This window comes from Crocodylus siamensis, chromosome 4, assembly GCF_052110815.1.
Source record: "Crocodylus siamensis isolate JL-2025a chromosome 4, ASM5211081v1, whole genome shotgun sequence".
NCBI lineage: Eukaryota > Metazoa > Chordata > Crocodylia > Crocodylidae > Crocodylus > Crocodylus siamensis.
In genome coordinates this window covers 133798208-133818924 of record NC_143398.1, presented here as the reverse complement: position 1 = coordinate 133818924, position 20717 = coordinate 133798208, and the positions used below count along the sequence as shown (strand labels likewise).

Genomic DNA, 20717 nt, shown 5'->3' with positions numbered 1-20717 from the left:
CCACATGAACAGAGCACGCAAACAGGGGGAGGGCTAGGGAGGACTGTCCCCCCAAGCTAGGGAGCACCCCCGGGGCCTAACCCTCGGGGAGCAGGCTCCGGAGGCACCGGATCCCCCCAGCAGGGGAGCATAGGGGGTGGGACTGCCGGCAGGCATTTCCGGGAAGACCAAAGCGCCTGATTGGCTGATTGGGGCAGCAGCGGGAAATTCAAAACACGGCCTTTAAAAGCCACAGTTTGGTGTAGCCCCCGGCACTAGGAAGCCAGGAGCAGTGGGGACCAGATGCAGCTGAGCCAGATCCGGAAGGGAAGCCCCCCGGATCCCTCTTAGCTGAGTCGGTAGGCAGCCATGCTGCATGAACAGAGCGCGCAAAGTGTTTGCATCAGCATTCGCGCCGGCGAGTGAGCTGGGCCAGGAGGGAGACTCCTACTAAGGCAGGGAAAAGGCACTGCACTAAGCTAAAAACAAGCAGCAACTCCTATGATGGTGTTGACGTGGAGCGCTGCCAGGGCCGCTGCCTGAGGGGAGCAGCCTACCCGGGGCTTGTCTGAGGCCTCCACCCATACAGAGCCCATGGGGGAGCTGGCGTCCCCCCACCCCCTAGCCTGCGGGAGTTGCCCAGCAAGGCCCAGGGGGGCAATGATTGGGGACATCCACACCTGTCCTGCAGGCACCCGCCTTAGGGCCCTGGAGGTGCAGGTGAGGGAGCTCCAAGAGGAGGTTAGCAGTCTGAGGGGAAGCAGGGAGGTGGAGGAAGAAATTGATGGCTATTTCCTTTCCCTGCAGGGACACTCACCCAAGGAAGGAGCACCCTGGGAAGTGCCCTCCCCTGCAGAGTGGCAGACGGTCACCTCCAGAACCAGGGCTGCTCGTAACACAGCAGTACCAGTTCCTCCAGTCCGGCTGGCAAACAGGTAGGAGGCCCTGGCAACACGGAAGGAGAAGGAGGGAGAGGAGGCAACTCCACACTCTCCATGCTCCGAACAGGCCGAAGAAGCTAAGCAGTCCCGGAGGAGAAAGCGTCGAGTGATCGTCATAGGTAACTCCATCCTGAGAAGTACAGAGGGCCCCATCTGTCACCAGGACCTCTCAACACATGAGGTCTATTGCCTACCCAGAGCAAAGATTCATGACGTAACAGGGATGATCCAGGCCGTGATCCAGCCCACCTATTACTACCCCATTGTCCTAATCCATGCGGGTACTAATGATGCGGCCAGAAGCCCTGATCACCTGATGGCGGACTACCACGCTCTGGGGGGGCGTGCTGAAGGAGATAGGTGCACAGGTGGGATTCTCTTGTTTTACCAGTGAGCGGACGTGGAAGATGGCATGAGATGTGCATCGCAGAGACCAACTGGTGGCTTCGGGAGTGGTGTCTTGAGGCGGGCTTTCAGGGAAAGGTGGAAACAAACAAAGGTAAGCGTGTGTTCTCTTCTAGGTTGGTGGATCTCCTCCAGTGGGCTTTAAACTAGGCTCATCGGGGGAAAGGGAAATTGAGGGAGGAGGAAGCTTTGGACCACTAAACCAAGCAGCACTCACAAGTACAGCCCAGCCTAGACTGACAAGCTGTACATATACCCAAGCAAGCAACAGGGACAAGGGCAATGCTGTGATCAGGAGGCCAGTTCACATATCAACAGGAGGCCTCAAATGCCTCTACACAAACGCTCATAGTATGGGAAACAAGCAAGAGGAATTTACCAGGCAGCTGACTGAACAAATCAGATACATTTGACATGAAAAGAGCACAAAGGGTGCAACATTTATTAATAATGCTTTACATTTTTATAGAGCCTTTTACCTAGAATACAAGGCAGTCGAGGGGAAAGAGATTTAACGGTGGGGGTCTACTACAGACCACCCAACCAAAGGGAAGAGCTAGACCAGGAATTCTTAAGTCAGCTCACGGAGGTAGTTAGGTCAAAGGACATGGTCATCATGGGTGACCTGAACTTTCCAGACATCTGCTAGGAAGAGCAGTCAGCCAGGTCTGACTGCTCACGTAGGTTCCTAGCCAGAATGCAGGACCTCCATCTAACCCTGGAGGTGCACAGCCCCACCAGGGGAGATGCCTTGTTGGACCTGGTGCTGCCCACGGGTGATGACCTGGCGAGGGGGCGGTGGGTGCTCAACCACCCAGGCGACAGTGATCATCGCCTGTTCGAATTCACCATCCAGCACAAGGTGGCAAAGGCCTGCAGCAAGGCAGCAGCCCTAGCTTTGAGGAGGGTGGACTTTAATGAGCTAAGAAGAATAGTCAGGGAAACACTGAAGTCCCGGATGGGAGGGGAGCCAGGTGTCCAAGAAGAGTGGTTGCTCCTTAAGGAGACGATCCTCCAAACCCAAGGAGAGGTAATCCCAACACAGATCAAAGGAAGCAAGAGGATAAAAAAGCCACCATGGCTCACCAAAAGCATCAAGGAATGTCTTCTAGCTAAAAGGGAGATGTACACCCAATGGAAGGGAGGGGCCATCACCACGGAGGATTATACGGCGGTTGCTCGGGAATGCAGGGGTGCAGTCAAGAAGACCAAGGCAGAGATGGAACTGGAACTAGCTTCCCAGATCAAAGACAACAAGAAGTCCTTTTTTAAATAGATAGGGGGCAAAACGAAGATACCGGGTAACATGGGGCCCCTGCAAGACATGCTAGGAAATTTGGTTGTCGCACCAGACAACAAAGCTAACCTATTTAATGACTTCTTTGCCTCCATTTTCCTGAGGAGGAACCAGATCAGCCCCTCACCAGGCCCCACTCAGGCCCCAGTGGAGGCGCACCTAGGCCAAGGGTCAGGGAGGATCTAGTCAGGGAACTTCTGGAGGGACTGGGCGTATTTAAATCAGCTGGTCCGGACAATCTCCACCCCAGAGTGCTGAAGTAATTAGCTGAAATTATTGTGGAAACCCTGGCATGGCTGTACGAGCACTCGTGGTGCTCTGGTGTGGTGCCAGAGGTCTGGAAGAGGGCCAATGTGGTTCCCATCTTCAAAAAGGGGAGGAAGGAGGACCCAGGGAACTATAGGCCAGTTAGTTGTACCTCGATCCTGGGCAAGCTTTTTGAGAGAATTATTCTGACACATGTCAATGAGGGGCCAGCAGGGGAGATTATGCTTAGGGGCAATCAACACGGGTTTATTAGAGGCAGGTCCTGTCAGACCAACCTGGTGGCCTTCTACAACCAGGTCACCAAATCCTTAGATGCAGTGGTTGCAGTGGATATAGTCTTTCTGGACTTTTGGAAGGCCTTCGACACTGTCTCTCATCCTGTTCTCATTAAGAAACTGAGAGACTATGATGTCAACACCTACACAGTCAAATGGGTCGCCAACTGGCTGGAGGGCCACACCCAGAGAGTGGTAGTGGATGGGTCATTTTCGACCTGGAGGAATGTGGGCAGTGGGGTCCCCCAGGGCTCGGTCTTTGGGCCCGCACTGTTCAACATCTTCATTAGTGACTTGGATGAGGGGGTAAAAAGCACCCTGTTCAAATTTGCTCATGGCACTAACATGTGGGGAGATGTGGGCTTGCTAGAAGGTAGGAATAGGCTACAGTCGGACCTAGACAGGTAACAGGGGTGGGCAGACAAGAATAGGATGGGATTCAACACTGACAAGTGCAAATTGATGCACCTGGGGAGGAAGAAGCAGCAGCATCCCTACAGGCTGGGGAACTCCATTCTCCTCAGTACAGAGGCAGAAAAGGATCTTGGAGTCATCATTAATGCAGAGATGAACATGGTCTGGCAGTATGGGGATGCAGTCAGGAAGGCCAACTGCACCTTGTCATGCATCCATAGATGCATCTCAAGCAGGTCCAAGGAGGTGATACTCCCCCTGTATGCGGCGCTGGTCAGGCCGCAGATGGAGTACTGCGTCCAGTTCTGGGCGCCGCACTTCAAGAGGGATGTGGACAACATGGAGAGGGTCCAGAGGAGGGCCACTCGCATGATCAGGGGGCATCAGGCAGGCCCTACGAGGACTGGCTACGTGACCTGAACCTGTTCAGCCTCCATAAGAGAAGGCTGAGGGGGGATCTAGTGGCCTGTTACAAACTAGTCAGAGGGGACCAGCAGGCACTGGCGGAGTCCCTGTTCCCCTGAGCACTACCAGGAGTGACTAGAAATAACAGTCACAAGCTGGCAGAGGGTAAATTCAGATTAGACATCAGGAGGCGCTACTTCAGTGTCAGGGCAGCTAGGATCTGGAACCAACTTCTAAGCAAAGTGATGCTGGCTCCTACCCTGGGGGTCTTTAAGACAAGGCTAGACAATCACCTTGCTGGGGTCGTTTGACCCCAGTACTCTTTCCTGCCATAGCAGGGGATCGGACTTGATGATCTGCTCAGGTCCCTTCGGACCCTACTAACTATGAAACGATAAAACTATTTCATGTCCCTAATTGGTTTAGTACAACTCTTAATAAAATCAGGCACATAGGGATATCCACAAGTCAAATCCCACTACCTACAAGTAGTTTCTATTAATTATTTTAAATTCACTGTTTCTATGAACAGTACTACCAGTAAGGTCAGTCAGTATACAGCACCCATAGCAAAAATGAAGCATTTGAAGGTCACAGTCATAGGAAAAAGGTTGGAATGGATCACAAGAGACCACATTCCCCTGCTCTAAGGCAAGATCAGTCATACCTAAATCATTTCCAAAGGATGTTCTTTAAATCTTCCAGTGATGGAGATTCCACAGCCTCCTCAAGGAATCTATTCCAGTGCCTACTGTAACAGGGTGTGCCTCCAGGGTTGGTTTTGACACAACACCATGCCCTGGTGACCATACTATGCCCATTCTCCTGGCTTTGCCCTCTCGCCTGCTACACCTTGATGTAAAAGCTAGAATACTTAAGAGGCTGCCTCCAGAGAACCAGAGTTTAGCATTCTGTGGTTTGCTGCACCCTGCTCATCATTAAATTGCCAGTTGGTTCAGTTCTGACACACTAAGCTGAGCAGAGCTCTCTCTCTGCTTTTTGAGGCACCCACCTTTTAGGTCTTCTCCAAGGACTAGACCCAAAGCCAAGGGTACATCACAGGCACACATGACAGCATCCTTCCTAGGGTACCCTTTCATGGCCTCCAAGGTTCTCCTTAGCCACAGCCATGCCTCATGGGCATTACCCTAATTCTATTCAATGGGCCCTTTGGCCCTGTCTTAATGTCATGGCACCCAGTCACCCAAGCCCCAGGGCCTGCAGGGCTCCAATACAGAGTGCCTCCCAGGCACACCCTGTGGCCTCTAACCACCTCTTTAGCCACCCCCAAACCTCAAGTAACACAATCCCAAAGCAAAACAAAACATATAACTTAGCTTTCTTGTATACTGTTCCCTGCAGAGCTCCTTTGCTGTGGAGATCTGGGCCAAACTGATTCTAACCCCATATTCAGGCTTATATGGCCCATTTCTCTTCTCTCTTCCCGTCACCTGACCTAGCTCTCTGGAAACAGGGCCCGGGTACTGCTAATTAGTCTAAGCAGCAGCCTAGCTTCCTGCTGCCTGCAGCTTTCAGCCTAGACCACGTAGCATTTTAACTGTGCTGCTTGTTTTACTATCTGCCATTTCCCTCTACACAACTGAAATAACAGGGGTTAAAAGTCCCCTGTTACCCTAGCTATCCTTTTCCCTAATGTCTAGCTTGTCTCCTTTGCTGCAATTTTAGTACCATACTTCTTGTCATCCCTAATGAACATGGAGACCAGTTTATAATTTTCATCTCTAAACTTCATCTTTTTTTACATATTTGAAAAAGGGTACTATGTCTCCCTAAAGTTTTCCCATCTCTAGATTAAATAGACCCAATTTCATAGTTAGTAGGATCAGAAGGGGCCTGAGCAGATCATCAAGTCCAACCCCCTGCCATGGCAGGAAAGGGTACTGGGGTCAAATTATTCCAATTGTTCCACATAGGTCATGCTTTCTAAACTCATGATCATTTTATTGCTCTTCTCTGAAGTCTTTCCAATTGAGCCATATCTTTCTTGAAGTGCCATACCCCAAATTGAATATGATACTCCAGCCTTACCAGTGCTGAGTAAAGTGAAAGGATTACTACACTTATCTCATGTATGGCACTCCTACTTATACAGCACAGTATGACGAATCAGTGTTACTAAAAAGCAAGCAGTCAAGTCAGGAATGAGCTTGAGGCTAATTCAGGATTTTTTTTCCTAGCAAATATTCAGGCTATTTTTGCAGTGTATTTTATATAGCTCTAGTTAGGACAGTGTTAGAAATGTTTTACCTTGTCTTGAGTTTCTAAGCAATTATATTAGCAGACAAACATCTTGTGCTCACTTAAGTCACAATCCTCTGTCATTTGAAGTGAAGGGCAAAATTTTCATTGAAGTCAATGGTTCAGATTCAGGTAGCTGGTGTTTTCTCAAGAACTCTCAAAGAATCACCATGCCTTATACACAAGTCATTAGACAATTTCTACACTCCCAGTCTACAGGACTTTCCAGCGCATGTTCAATGTAGTGAGATACTTTAATCCTAACTACGGCATAGAAATCAACATATGTCCATGTTTGGCATCTTCTATCTTCCACTACTTCATAATGTATTTTGAATGATTAATTATAGGATCATTCCTCATACCCACATAGCATAGCAAATCCAATGACAGCACGTCTTTGTTTCAGTGGTAAGGGAAGAACTGATATTTATAACTTGACATGTTTATCATTGTGAGGTTCTAATACAAGTTCACTCCACAGTTCTTTGAGCTGACAGATGATTGTTTTATTAAAAACATGTATGCCTTGTTATTGCAGCTGCATCTCAAAAGGACAGCAAGAAATGGGATCTCCATAGCAGTATCTCTAAGAGAATGTTTTGTTCAATAAGCCAGTGGCTCACAAAGTTGTTCTTGCTATTATAATTTATGTACCTTATTCTTGTAATATTCTCTCTCTCCCAAAAAAGGCCAATTTGACATATATTAAATGTATTCCTATATAAGAACCAACTCCATGAACTGCTACTAACAAAAATGTAGCTACTTGTAGCAAATTGTATAGAAATTAGTCTTGTATGACTGGTACCTGCAAAGGTTCCCAGAAGATGGTTCCCCTTGAGCAGTATTAGCTCTTTGACAGGAGACAAAACAAAGGAAAAGACAGTTTACTACAGCAAAAGCCTCTTATTAGACCAATCTCCATGGACCTGGCTGGTAATGGTTGCCCCACAGAAACTGTGGCTGTATTACAAAGATCCACCATTGACAACAAAGAACATACCAGCCCTTTAAAAAAATCAGCTGATGAGGACAGTTTATAGAAGTTGTATCTATGCTTTCTGGGAAAGCACATTTACCCACCTGAGTTTTTTCAAACCATCAAGGGCAAAAATACCAACAATATCAAAGTAGAGATACATTTTTCACTGAACTCAATGAGACCCTTGCAAAAAGAGTATAGCCTTTAGCAAAACTTCAGTACAGTTTTACACCAAGGATAATGGCATGATGAGGGAAATTATTGAAAGCGCCAATAAAAACAAATTCTAACCACATTTCCAAAACAGCATATGCTAAACACCATGTACTCTTCAGCCAATGCTCAGCTTGTATGCACATGAATCATGATCAGCAATCTTTTTTTGAATGGGCAAATCAGTGGTTGCTTGTATTTGTCATCATACACATGCAAACTGGGATTGCGTAAAGATGCCTGTGTAATGTAATGCCTGCAGTCTTGAAAAATCTGTTCCAAAGACTTGAATAAAAACCAAAGCATCATTTGCTTCTGGAAAGACTTTTCTGGGTGTGTTGGAAACTCCAGAATTTGAGCGTAGGAAAAGGGCAGACATGATGATCTGGAATATACTTTCTCAGCATATAAACAATCACTGGAGTCTATCATGCAAAAGGATGCATCTTGATAATGTCTCTTTCAGATATAGATAGGTGTGTTATTGCCTCTACTTGGAAGTAAGAGGGACCAAGTCTATGAATTGATTTGGCCATATCTTGAATTTATAGCAATGATAAAAACGGATAATTTGTTTAGTGATGTCTCATATTGGACAATTTTTACTGTTAGGACCCACATTAGAAGCTTTTGTGTATCCAAATGTCTTTCTCCAGATCTAGGAAAGAATTATAACCCTACAATATGATTAGACTAACAGGAAGATAAATTGTGCAAGGAGGTTATTATTGTCCAAGCGTGCCAGTTCTGCTGCAGAGAATTCTGCATGCACTTCTTTCCTTTTTCCAACCCTCTACATAAAACCCTTCAAAAGTGTTGTGGACCTTTTGACAAAGGAAAATTATGCAGAGAAATCAGGAGTGACAAAATGCACTTCCTCAGATCTAAAAAGAAGCAGCTACAGCCTAAAGTAGTTAGTTAAACAATTTTGTTTAACCTCAGTATGGAAACAGAAATGGTGAATTAAAAGGTAAAAGGGCAGTAAACCTCTAAAGCAAAAAGGAAGTATCAAAAGTTATTGCAGACCAGGTAAAAAAACAGTTGAAATAAATAAATCTAATGATTTAAGAGACTGTTCAAAAGGGAAGAGGGTCATTATTACCAGTGGACATGCTTAATCCACAGCTGCCTTTATCACTAAAATAACAGTTGTAATGTTTATAAGTATTTGGCTAAACTCGAGTTAATTTCAGTTTATCATCAGATCTGTCCTTTAAAGAGGAACTATATACTGCATTAGCAGGGAAATGAGCTGGGCAATCTTAGCAAGGTTTTGTTCCACCTCTGTACTGTACAATCATGAGAACACGCTGTTTTGTGTTCTTTATTTTCAGAGAAAAAATGTGGTTCTTAAGTTTAGTGTCATCCTCAATGTTTCTGCCTTATGCCCCTTGCTGGGAGAAGATAGGAAAGAATTGGCACCTACGCCTTTCAGAAATTGGGCCTGCGTAAGGGGTTGCCTAGCAAAAAATTGTTTGGAGAGCTGAGACCCGTCAGAGCATCAAGCCACTAATTTCTACATTAGCTTACACTTGCTACTGGTAAATCTGCAGTCTCTCAAGCTGGTTTGTGTACAAGGCTTGAAAAAAAGAAAGGAGTGCATGCAGTATTCTCTGCAGGAGAACAGGCATGCTATATCCATAGCAGATAATAGCAAGTTGGCATTAATGGATCAAGACATAGCAGTTCTAATTAGTACTTTAATTCGTTCTCTGTCACTCTTTTTTGTTTACTAGTGCCCACAGACTTTCCAACTGTGCTGAGTGGTTTTTCAATTAATAATACATTTGACCTGAATACTCCACTTTCTCTGACTCAGCCATTTTCCTTCTTGTTTATTTAGCTGACTTACAACTTGTAATTTCCACCTATTTCTCAGCAGCTGAAGCTTGCTGAATGCTACCCCTGTCCTTGGCTGGGGGTTGACTGGTACCCTCTGTTTGCTCTGTCAGCCACTTTATCTCCCCCAATGCTGAGAGGCAGAGACGTCTGCCTTTGTACATTTCTACCTCCACATCTGTGGTTTCTCTTGAAATGACATGAAAAACCCAAGACAGCCCCTCCAGAACCTCTCTTGAAGTAATGAGTCAGCTATTTACATTTCCCTTCCTGGTTCTTCACTCATTGTTTTTTGTGTTCATCTCATTCTTCCCATTGTATGGTAATACGAAAGTGAGGGAGTAGTGTTTTTTTGGTTACACAAGCATTAGAGAAAAATCAGTCCAGGCAGGGAACTCAGGAGATACACTAAAGAAGAATGCTTATCACTCACTCTATGCATTGCCAAAAAATATCCCTCCAAGCCAAAACCTTTGCAGAAATCCATCCTCTACAACCCTGCCAATGTAGTATAGCCCCCCTTTAAAGGGCAGATCTGATGTTAAGCTGAGATTTACTGAGTTTAACCAATTAGTTATAATCATTGCAACTGTGATTTTAGTAATAAAGGCAATTGTGGATTAAGCATGTCCACCGGTAATAATGACCCTCTTCCCTTTTGAATGGTCTTATTCTTTTACTTCATTAGACTTATTTATTTCAATGGTTCTTTACTTGGTCTATAATAATTTTTGATACCTTCCCTTTGGCTCCAGAGGTTTACTGCTCTTTTCCCTTTTCATTCCTCATTTCCATACTGAGGTTAAACAAAATTAAATGAGACTGTACAGGTTCATCCTCCACCGCTCACATGTCTATTTTCTCAGTTTTATACGCCTGTGCACTTTCTGTTCTTGACCAGTAATGAAAGCGGAAAACCATGATATCATGAGAGAGACTTTTCTCATGGCTAAAACCAAGATGTATACAGCCCAAATTTGAAGCCAAAGCAACTCAGATAAGCTGCTGAACTAGATATGAACCAGGTTCTGAAGCCAAGTGTTAACCATCTCAGACTTCCTCCTGTAGCGCTGCACAGAGGGTGACTGAGCTCATTGTCCTCTGTTACTTTGTCTTGTTTTCCAAAAGAGGGGATCTATGAAGAGTCTATAAAAAAACCCACTTGATATCATCCTTCAGTTATTTCCTCTTTTCTGAGGAGAAAAAGGTCCGTCGGTGATAGGGATGGAAATAGAGCCCGGGACTTCTAACAGTCAGTCCTGTGCCTGAATCATGCCATCCCACCCCCACTCTCCCACTATGATTTCTGTTACAGATAATGCAATACAATACTTGAGCTGTACTTTGTTTCATGATGCATTTGCATTTATTCAGCTCTTTCATCTTTAATCTCAATGAGCAGGAACTCCAGACTACTGAGGAATGAAGCCCTGAATAGCAAAGGCAAAGTGGAAAGAATCTGTCCCATAGCACTAATTTATTATTATACACATTAAAATTATGTTTTAGTGTATTCTATTGAATGAATTCCTTACCAAACATAAGCTGTCAGAGCTGGGATACCCAGTTTCATGGTATGCAAATTACCGTATGTGTTGTCATTGAATAAAACAATTGGAATGTGTGTAATCCATCACAGAAGAGACAGAAACACCTCAAACATAGTAGCTCCAACACACTTTTCTCAACTTAACCTACTGTGGCATATGGTAGATCTGAACTTTTGAGGGACTTGACATAAAATCAGTGCCATCCAGGGGCAGATCCAGAGGGGAGGTTGTAACAGGGTACTGCCCCGGGGTGGCTGTAACGCCCTTGGAGCCCCCTCAGCCCTTGGCACCTTTGCTTTCTCTGGGCCATCTCCCCTGCCACACTGTGATGTGATTAATGCTTTTAGGAAAAGGAAAGCTGCCCCAGGGATCCCCAAGCGAGATCGCATACTCATGAACACAGGTGTCACTGCTCAGCACCTTAAAGGTGAACTATATGGCTCCCTCATCTCCCCTTTTAGCCATGCCCAAGCCTCACAGATGTTACCAAACATTGGGCATTAAGCCCCACTGGCTAATCCAGTCAATCTTTCATCCATAGGCCTTCGGCCCCACTGTCAACTCCAGTCTCTGCAGGCCTAAAACCCAGGACAGTCTCTACCACTGCTGGGGCCTCCAGCCCTGGTGCCTTTAACCATCGCAGCCCCTCCTGATCTTGTGCCTCTGTACCTTGAACCATTTCAATCTCTTTTGGGCTTAAGCCTTCACTGGCTCAGACCTCTGTCTCCAATAGATGCCACCCCTCTCAGGCTCCAGGTCCCTGGCCCTAGCTCTTACCCCTTGCGGGCTCCAGGTTCCCTGCCTTGGATCTCACCCATCATGGGCTCCGGGCCCCTGGTCCTTTCCTCTCGCAAGCTACAGCTCTGTCCCTGCTTCTTGGACTTTGCCCCTATCTTTTGGGCCCTGGCCATGCTCCCAGGCTAATTAAGACCCCCACCACCCCTACAGTCTCAATCCCTAAACTACCCATCTTACCTACCCCAGCTCAGGTGTTAGTCAGGAACCTTGCTGCAGCCCTTCTGTTCAGAAGCTCCACTCTCTATGTTTTCCAGGTCAGACTGCCTGCACAACTCAGGCCCTGGGCTTATATCCTGCAACCCCAGCCCCTTTTGCATCGTGTGGTGCCCTTGTTTGCCCTCAGCCTCACCTGCAGCCTGCTTCTTCTGCAGTCTGCCTTCCCTTAAAGTAGCAGGAGCACTAAGCTCCCTGCTACAGCGGTGCAGGGATGCAGTCACACCCCACTTTGATTCCAGGTCTGCCAAGTTTAAACCGTTTGCCTGGCAGCGGTGGAACCAGTTCTATTCAGGGAGGAATGAGAGAGTCAAATGATTTCATGGCTCATCATAATCTACCTGATTCCTCCTAAAACCTTCATTCCACAACTGTTAACAACCCTCTTCTGGTTTTAATGGTCTGGGTTTTCCCCATATCAAGTCATTTTTTCTTCTACAGTTCTTCTGTCTGTTAGCTGCTCCTGGTAATGTTGCTCCTATTTTACATCCCTGCAGACTCTTTTTTAACTCTAGTTGAAAACATTGACTGAAGTGCAGAAAAATCTTTCAGTGAAGCATTGGGTGTACTGTTAAGATACTCAGGAAGGCTAGATCTGAACAAGAGATGTACATGTAATTCTAATTACTACAGAAGTAATGAAACAACAACTTTTGATTTTTTGCCTATTTTTGGTTTTTGTGCAGAATATGTGATATAGCAAATAAATGCATATTCCAATAAAGTTCTATTTGTTTTTGCTTTCATCTGAAACTGAATAATATAGCCCTAGGCCCCTTGCATAGCTACTAAAGCTTCTTGTTTCTTTTAACTGAAGAAAAATGTGTTGATTCACCACATTATCTGCACCCCACTTTGCAAAATCCTGAGTCCACCCACAGCGCCATCTCATGTCAGCAGCAAAATAATACATGATCTGGATAGATGGGTGCACGTGTATATAGCTATACCAGCCTAGCATCTATGGATAACTCCTTAAGAGCACAGTGAAGGTGGGCCATGTTTTTACTTAATCAGAGTGACTCTTGGCATATCACAGGGAGAACGATGCTTTAATGCAGCAGCAGCAGCAATAAAAAGAACGGTTGTGTGCTAAATCATCAGGAAAAAACAATGATGTTCCTTTTCTTCCTTGTATTCTTTTTGTTTTGCTGCCAAATACCAGAGGGAACAAAACAGCAGATTTTGCTGTGCGAGGCAAACTCGTAAAGTCAAAGGGAAAACAAATCTTAAGCAAATAACTCAAAGCAAAGGGCAAGAGAAGGGGGTGGGGTACAGTAGGGAGACTTGACATATTGTCATGGTTTGTTAAAATAGGCCTCAATTCAGCAAAGTGCTGAAGCATGTAAAACATTTAATTATAGACAGCTTTCTTCAGAGGGACTAGACTGGTGCTTAAAGCTATGTGATGCTCAGGTACTTGGCTGCACTTGAACCTTACAGCCTAAGGTACAGTTAGGCTCCTAAGGTTGATTGTAGCTCACATAGGGAAGGGGCTGGACATAGTTCAGCTCTACGTATTTAAGAGGTTTCATATTTGTACCCCAGTCAAGATGTAATTGGATCTACTTGGAATAAAGGCTCTTTGTTAGATCCATATCGAGCACATCATGACAAAGTAATGGACAGCCTCAAAATATTTGGTTTGCATCAACAGAGATGTTCAAATCCACCTCCAGGTCACCATGTATTGGTGGACTAAATAGGCTGAGATGTTTCTAGAGCTTGCCTGTTTGGGCTGTGCTGGGAACACTAAGAAAAAGATCCATTCTGGCAATATTTGCAAAAGGCTAGATCTATGCAACCTTGCTTATTCTGAGTACAATTTTACCCCCCTATTGAAATCAATGGGATTGTTTGAGGACATTGATTTCAGCACAATAAAGTGTGTATGTAAGAATGTCCAGGACCAGGCACACTCCAGCTGGAAGAGAGGCAGAATCTTGAATAAGTGGAGTTCCCAACATCAGTCTGTCTTTGGGCTAAAAAAACTTCTCCTCCATCCCCAAATGTTCTAGACTGCTCTGTTCTTATTAGAGACATGTTATGAATTAAAGATCTGCTGAATTTTTGGACTTCTCATGAATTCTTTCCTGACAAGCAATCCTTGATATTGAGCCAAATATCTTTGTAGAATCATAGAAAATTAGGGTTGGACGGGACTTCAAAAGGTAATGTAGTCCCAGCCCCCTGCTCAAAGTAGGACCATCCACAACTATATCATCCCAGCCAGGGTTTTGTGTAGCCAGGTCTTAAGAATCTCCAAGGATGGAGATGCCACAACCTCTCTGGGTAACTTGTTCCAGGACTTTATTACTCTCCTAGTGAAACAGTTTTTTTCCTAATATCTAACCTAAACTTCTCTTGCTGCAACTTGAGACTATTGCTCCTTGCTCTGTCATCTGCCACCACTGAGAATGGTCTAGCTGCATCCTCTTTGGAAACACCCTTCAGGTAGCTGAAGGCTGGTATTAAATCCCCTCCCCCCTCCTGGAGTCTTCTCCTCTCCAGACTAAATATACCTGGTTCTCTCAGTTTCTCATCATGTGTCCCAGGCCCCTAACTATTTTCACTGGCCTCCGCTGGACTCTCTCCAATTTGTCCACACCCTTTCTGTAGTGAGGGCCCAAAACTGGACACAGTACTCCAAATGTGGCCTCACCAGTGTCAAATAGAGAAGAATCACTTCCCTTGATCTGCTGGCAAAAATCCTACTAATGCAGCTAATAGCTAGTATGCTATTAGCTTTCTTCACAACAAGAAGAAACACTGCTGGCTCACATTCAGCTTACTATCCACTGTAACCCCCAGGTCCTTTTCTGCAGAGCTGCTGTTTAGCTAATCACACCCCAGCCTGTACTGGTACTTAGAATTGTTCCATCCTAAGTGCAGGACTTTGCACTTGTTCTTATTGAACCTCATGAGATTTCTTTTGGAGCAGTCCTAAATTTGTTGAGGCCTCTCTGAATCCTAGACCTTCTGTCTACTGTATCTACTATTCCTCCCCAGCTTGGTATCCTCTGCGAACTGGCTGAAGGTGCACTACATCCTATCTTCCAAGCCACTGATGAAGATATTGAACAAAACCAGACCCAGCTCCAACCCCTGGGGCACTTCACTTGATACTGGTCACTGGCTAGATATTGAGCCATTGATAACTACCCTTTAATCCAAACTATCCACCTTACAATCCATTATCCAACCCATACTTCTTTAGCTTGTTTGCAAGGACGTTGTGGGAAACCATATCAAAATCAAGGTATATCACATCCGCTGGTCTCCCTGCTTCCACAGAGCTAGTCATCTCATCTCAAAAGGCAATCAGGTTGGTCAGGTATAACTTCTTTTTGGACTCTCCCACTTTATTGGGTTCTTCATCAGGATACCATTCCCCCTCTCTAGTTGCTCCAATCCCATCTTATCTGAGCATGAAGAAACCTTCCTCTGTCTAAACCCATCTTGTAATCTCCATTAACTGTAGTTAGGTGCTATCTAAAGTTAAAGTCCCATGCATACGTTTTATGAAAGTAATTTTTTTCCCAAAAGAAAACCCTTTTCTTCAATTATTTTAATTTGGAAATTGTGTCTGGTTAGCTACAAACTGGCAGAAACCTGTAGCAACCCCTGCCTACTTAATGTGACTAGGAGGTACATCATGGGCAACACCCCTGGGATGAGCTCCTTCTTATATAGATTGCCTCAGAAGGCCTGCCTGTGATGTTTTTGGAGTGGGATGAATTGCTTAGTTACTTGATGACTGCTGTTTTTGGCGGGCAATTTAAATGCCCTACCTAAAATTTGATTTTCTAGAAGGAAAGGCATTCTGCTACTGAATATTCAAAATACAAATGTTGTAAATGGAGAAAAAAATCAAGGCTGTTTTTCTTCCCACCCTTCAGTCCTCTGTTATTTGGCAAGGGAAAGGCAGGGTGGATATGCACCTTATAGACAAACTAAATACAGAATGGAGAGAGCACAAGCTTTCATGAACTCAACTTCACTTCATCAAATGCTGTTAAAGGACAGCATAGAGCAGCGTGTAAAGTGGAGTGAGTGATTTGAATACAAAAGGTGGGAAAATAGGAGGGAGATAAAGTGGGCAGAGGAAAAAGAGGAGGCAGGGACAGGGGACAGCGCCTGATGGGAGACAGTGCTTGGCGAGACATACGAGCAAAGAACTCCTTATGAACAAAGGGGTCACAAAAGTTAATCCAGGTAATAGGATAAGCCCCTGTTTAAACCATACTTACCACAATCCAGTCTGTGGATGATTTCTTGTTTCATAGTTTTCCTTTCAACCCGGTTTTTAAAATTTTGCTGCCTGAGAACAGCAGTCCTAAGGTCAGCACCAGTGTCAAGGGTGGTTAAAATGTTCTTTCCTCGGCCTTTGTTTCTTTCTGCAGCTGATGTCAGGTCATCATTCATTCATTCTTGCACATAGAAATCACCCTTTCTGTCCAATGTAGATGGCAGACGGGCATCATAAATAGGTGATGGCATAAATGACGTTGGTGGACTTACAGGTGAATAAACCTCAGCTGTAATATTCCTTGTTATTCAGTCCAGTGATGATAGGGTCTCTCTTGATGTGGGGACCCAGAAGGCATTTGGGTCTGTCATGAGGCCAGGTTCTATAGAGAAGCGTTACTTAGTGTGTTGCTTGAGAGCTGTTGTTTGAGGTTGTAAGGGCTGCCTGTAAGCCAGGCCCGGTTTGTATCCTGTGACTATCTTAGGCAAAAGGACCATCTCAGACAGGTAGGTCATTCTTCTCTCAACTTTTCCAGTATACAGCACTGAAGGGGGCTTGGATATAATTAAACAATTGCTATATGCTATCATGTCACAAAAAAAGAATCAAGCATAACATACATTACAGACCCATCCCCTCTAACATAAGCTCTCTAACCCATGTTCTCTTGTTTGCCAAACACAATAGCAGAGTATATGTTATTTATACATCCCACCCAATTGTTTCTACAACACTTCTCTTGCTTGACATCATAAAATGACAGCCAATACCTAAAACAAATGGATGGGCTGAAGAGCTAGCAATTGCTTGCCCTCCTCCCACTCACAAAAACTAGTTCTTGAACTCTACTCTTCCCACACTCAACACATGTTCACCTGTTCCTCATCTCCCAAATGAAACCAAACTGCCAGCTAAATTGTATGGGGCCTCAGTAAACAAATTGTGTACCACCAGTAACTCATCTCCTGGATGTCTCTTCACTGCTCCCCTCCTCTGTACTCTCCTTTCCTGCATTTTCTATGAAGTGCTTCTGGTTCTGTTGACAATTGGGCAGCAAGCTGCTGCGCAGAGTGGGAAAACAGATATGAACTGGACAGAACCCAGTTGATTAGCCCCCTTTTTTCTCTGCCTTTTCTCCATGGTTAACTTAACTTTATAATACTAGATTGGTGACTTTCATACTTAAAAGTGCAAAAGCATTTATTTCTATTCCACTCGCTCCCAGCCTTTTCCTCCCCAAGTAAGAGCTGATAACCATCTCCTGCAACTCAATAGGTTTCATATCGTCTCCAGGAAATAAGTGAACCCTTTGTGGCTGAAAGCAACATTCTGATTTATTTCCCTGGCATCTAAATACTGCTGGATTAAGTTTAAATGAAGAGATGGCACATGTGTATTAGCGAGAGGGGGGAGCAGGACTGAAAAATGAGGGAGAGGACAAGACAGCAGTTTGTGAACAACCAGGGTGAGTCAGGCAAAACCCATGGTGTCCACTGGACCAGAATGAGTTGCTCACACACATATTAAATTGCTTTCCCTCTCCCTAGATTTAGCTGGAAAACTAATGCCTTAGAAACAGTGGTGCCCACTCTCTCTGTGGGCCATATCTTGCTCGTGGACCCAATCTGGCACTTGGGGCTGGCGTGGAGGGGCCCCATCCAGCTGTCTGGAATGACGGGGGTGGTAGCCCAGGCCAATCCAGCTGTGCCAGGGAACAGGGCTTGGCCCAGCCATGCAGGGGGAGCTAGGGGGCTTGACCTGGTCCTAATCCAGCCCTACAGAAGGAAGGGGCATGGCACAGCCCCAACCTTGCTGGGCAGGTGGAAGAGCCAGGCCTACAGAAGGAGGTAAAGAGTAGGGGCATGGACCAACCCCACACCAACAATGCAGAGGGAGGGGGTGTGACCTGGCTCCCAACCCAGTCACAAAGAGGGAAGGGGTCATGGCTCAGCCCCAACCTGGTTTTGCAGTGGGTAGGTTGTAATCCAACTCTGACCCATCAGGTAGGGCTTAGAAATTTGGCAGTGGGGAGGAGTGGTAGTATTAACTGCCACTGCTGCCAAATTTCCTGACCTGTGGGGAGCCCTGCAGGCTGAATTCCAAGGCTCTGCAGGCTGCATTTGGCCTGCAGGCCAGAGACTGAACATGGCTGCATTAGATGAGTGATCCAAAGACCCTGGGCTGTGGGGCAGGCCCTTGACATTTTCTCTAATATAAGAAAAATCAGGAGGCTTACATTAAACTAGCCTAACGTTCTTGTGCTGGGACCCATATTACCCCCAGATCATGCCAGCCACTCATCCTGAAGCCAATGCCAAAATTGTTATTAGCCAGTAGCATGACAATGGTTGGGCAAGAAGGGCATGAGCCCAAGGTGCTGCCTAAGAGAGAGGGAGGCACCAGAATGAAGCCAGGGAGAGTCTCACCCTCCCATCCCCCATTCCCCCCCACACACACCAAGCACCTTTTATGCAGCAGCTTCGGCTCTGGCTGTGGCAGCAGGGAGGACAGAGCAGTGGCAACAGGGTTAGCAGCATCCGGCTGCAGTGGCCAGCAGAAGCAGGGTGCTGCAGGGGGGAAAGGTGTCAGAGAGGATTCACCTTCTCACCTCCTTTTCTTCTGCTGAAAAATCAGTGTTGAAATAGCTGCTCAATACTCCTGTCTGTGGCAAACTAGGAGGTGAGATCTCCCCCTACAGCAGCAAACTGTCAGCCACTGCCCCTGCACCATGCACTGCTACTGCTCAGAGCGTAGAACTGCTCCATTACATCTCTGCTGTTAGTTATTTACATAGCACTGTAAACTAACACAAGGTTTTTCCAAAAATGCAATGGATTAGTAGGTGCAGTGGATACACAGGAGCTACTTATGACTGGCTAGGAAATGGTTTTCCCATTCTGCAATATTTTTCAAGATTCCAAATTTTCCTGTTCTATATTAGGATGAACCTAAGACCGCTTGACATTTTTAATGAAGAAAACAGTGATGAAGTCTGGGATAGCCAATAGACAGCTGGGCCAGGAGCTCAGCTGGGAGTTCAGGTCCCTGGTCTATCTGCTTTGGAAAAGTATTTGAAACTGGACCTTCCAAATTACAAATGAGTGCACCAATCACCAGGCTATGTAATCAGTCTCTTTTGCAGGCTTAATTAATATAATAGTTAATTATTTATGTATATGGTAAAGTATCTTTGTATGCCAATATAATTAGTTATACACAGTAGACTAGAGCTAAGAGAAGAAAGTAAGAGTCAGCCATCCCAGAATAGCCACGACCTTATGCATTCAATGATGTACGTGTCCTACGGCCTGTTTGCTTTCCTTTGCTGATATCTGCATTTATGCAGTGAAGGAATTTCATCTGCCGTCTCCCTGATGGTACCTGTGTGCTTGCCTCTGCTTATGCCTGTGCACAACATCAGCTTTTAGAGTCCACAACCTTGAGTCTGAGGAGTTGATGTGGACAGCAGATACACAAAGAAAAGTGAAATTTCATCTCTGATGTTGCAACCGAGGAACCCAGGTGAAGAAAAATATGGCAATAGGAATTGTGCTCTAAATAGATAACAGGTACGTGCATGAGTTTGGTCCTAGGAAGACAGATCCTTGGTCAGGATATTTGTACGACCATGTCTGCATTTACCTGCCTCGTCACTAGAGTACTTCTGGAAACTCTGAACAGCCAAACTGCAGCAGTTGTGTTACTGGGGTGGAAATGTCATTCTGGGAAGCCATCACCAGCTGAAGAAACCATTACAGGTAGCAGAAGGCATGAGATATCTGCAGGATCTTTCTGCCGGTTGCCAGACAGCTGCAGACACCTTTTTTTACTCAGCAGAAATGGTATAACTCTGCTGAAGGAAAGAGAGGGTTTCATCATCACAGAAGAGCTAGGAGTTTAAATTTGTAGTATAGACTAGGCCTAATTTAATATTTCCATCATACCCCTGGGGAGTGCTGAAATAACTTGGGATCATTACATTTTGCACTAGTGGAATTTAATTGAATTTCTATGGAGGCAGAGGAAACTGACAAAAAAAATAACACAAACTTGCAGGACAGTGGATCTTGGTTTTCAACAGTGAGTCATAGGAAAATCCATTTTCTGGAGAAAAGTCACACTATGAATTATATTCAAGCCTGTGTGAATCTTCTTGTGACAGTTTTGGAAAAATAGGAGGAGAAACTGGCACTCCCCTCAAAATCACGTCCCCATGCAGACTAGGAACGTTGCGGGGAATTAGCAAATCCCAAATTCTAAAGCTGCTCCTGCCAATGACTACTGCTTTGCATCATACAGCATGTGACAAATATTGGTTAAATCTTGTTGTACTCATTTTACACACAGGGCACTGGGGCTCAGGAAAGACACAGAAAAATCAGTGGCATAAAGAAGCCAAAGCACTTAATTCTGAAAACAATGCCACATTTGCATATTCCCGTAGTCCTCCTGACTCCCAGAATGATACATCACCCTTTGTACTACCCCAGACAGATGTCCTAATCTCTATCAATTTCAGTGTTCCCATCTGTAAACATGGGAATAATACCTACCATCCCATTCCTGGAGACTTGTGAAGTAGATTTTGCCTGTGGTAAATATAAATACCTGCATTTTATATATGAGGA

At 45.2% G+C, this 20717-nt stretch overlaps 1 pseudogene; it reads left to right on the top strand.

Moving 5' to 3' along the window:
- The first annotated feature begins 483 nt into the window (after positions 1 to 483).
- The window catches only part of LOC149866529 (uncharacterized), a 49931-nt pseudogene continuing 29697 nt past the window's right edge, over positions 484 to 20717 (top strand).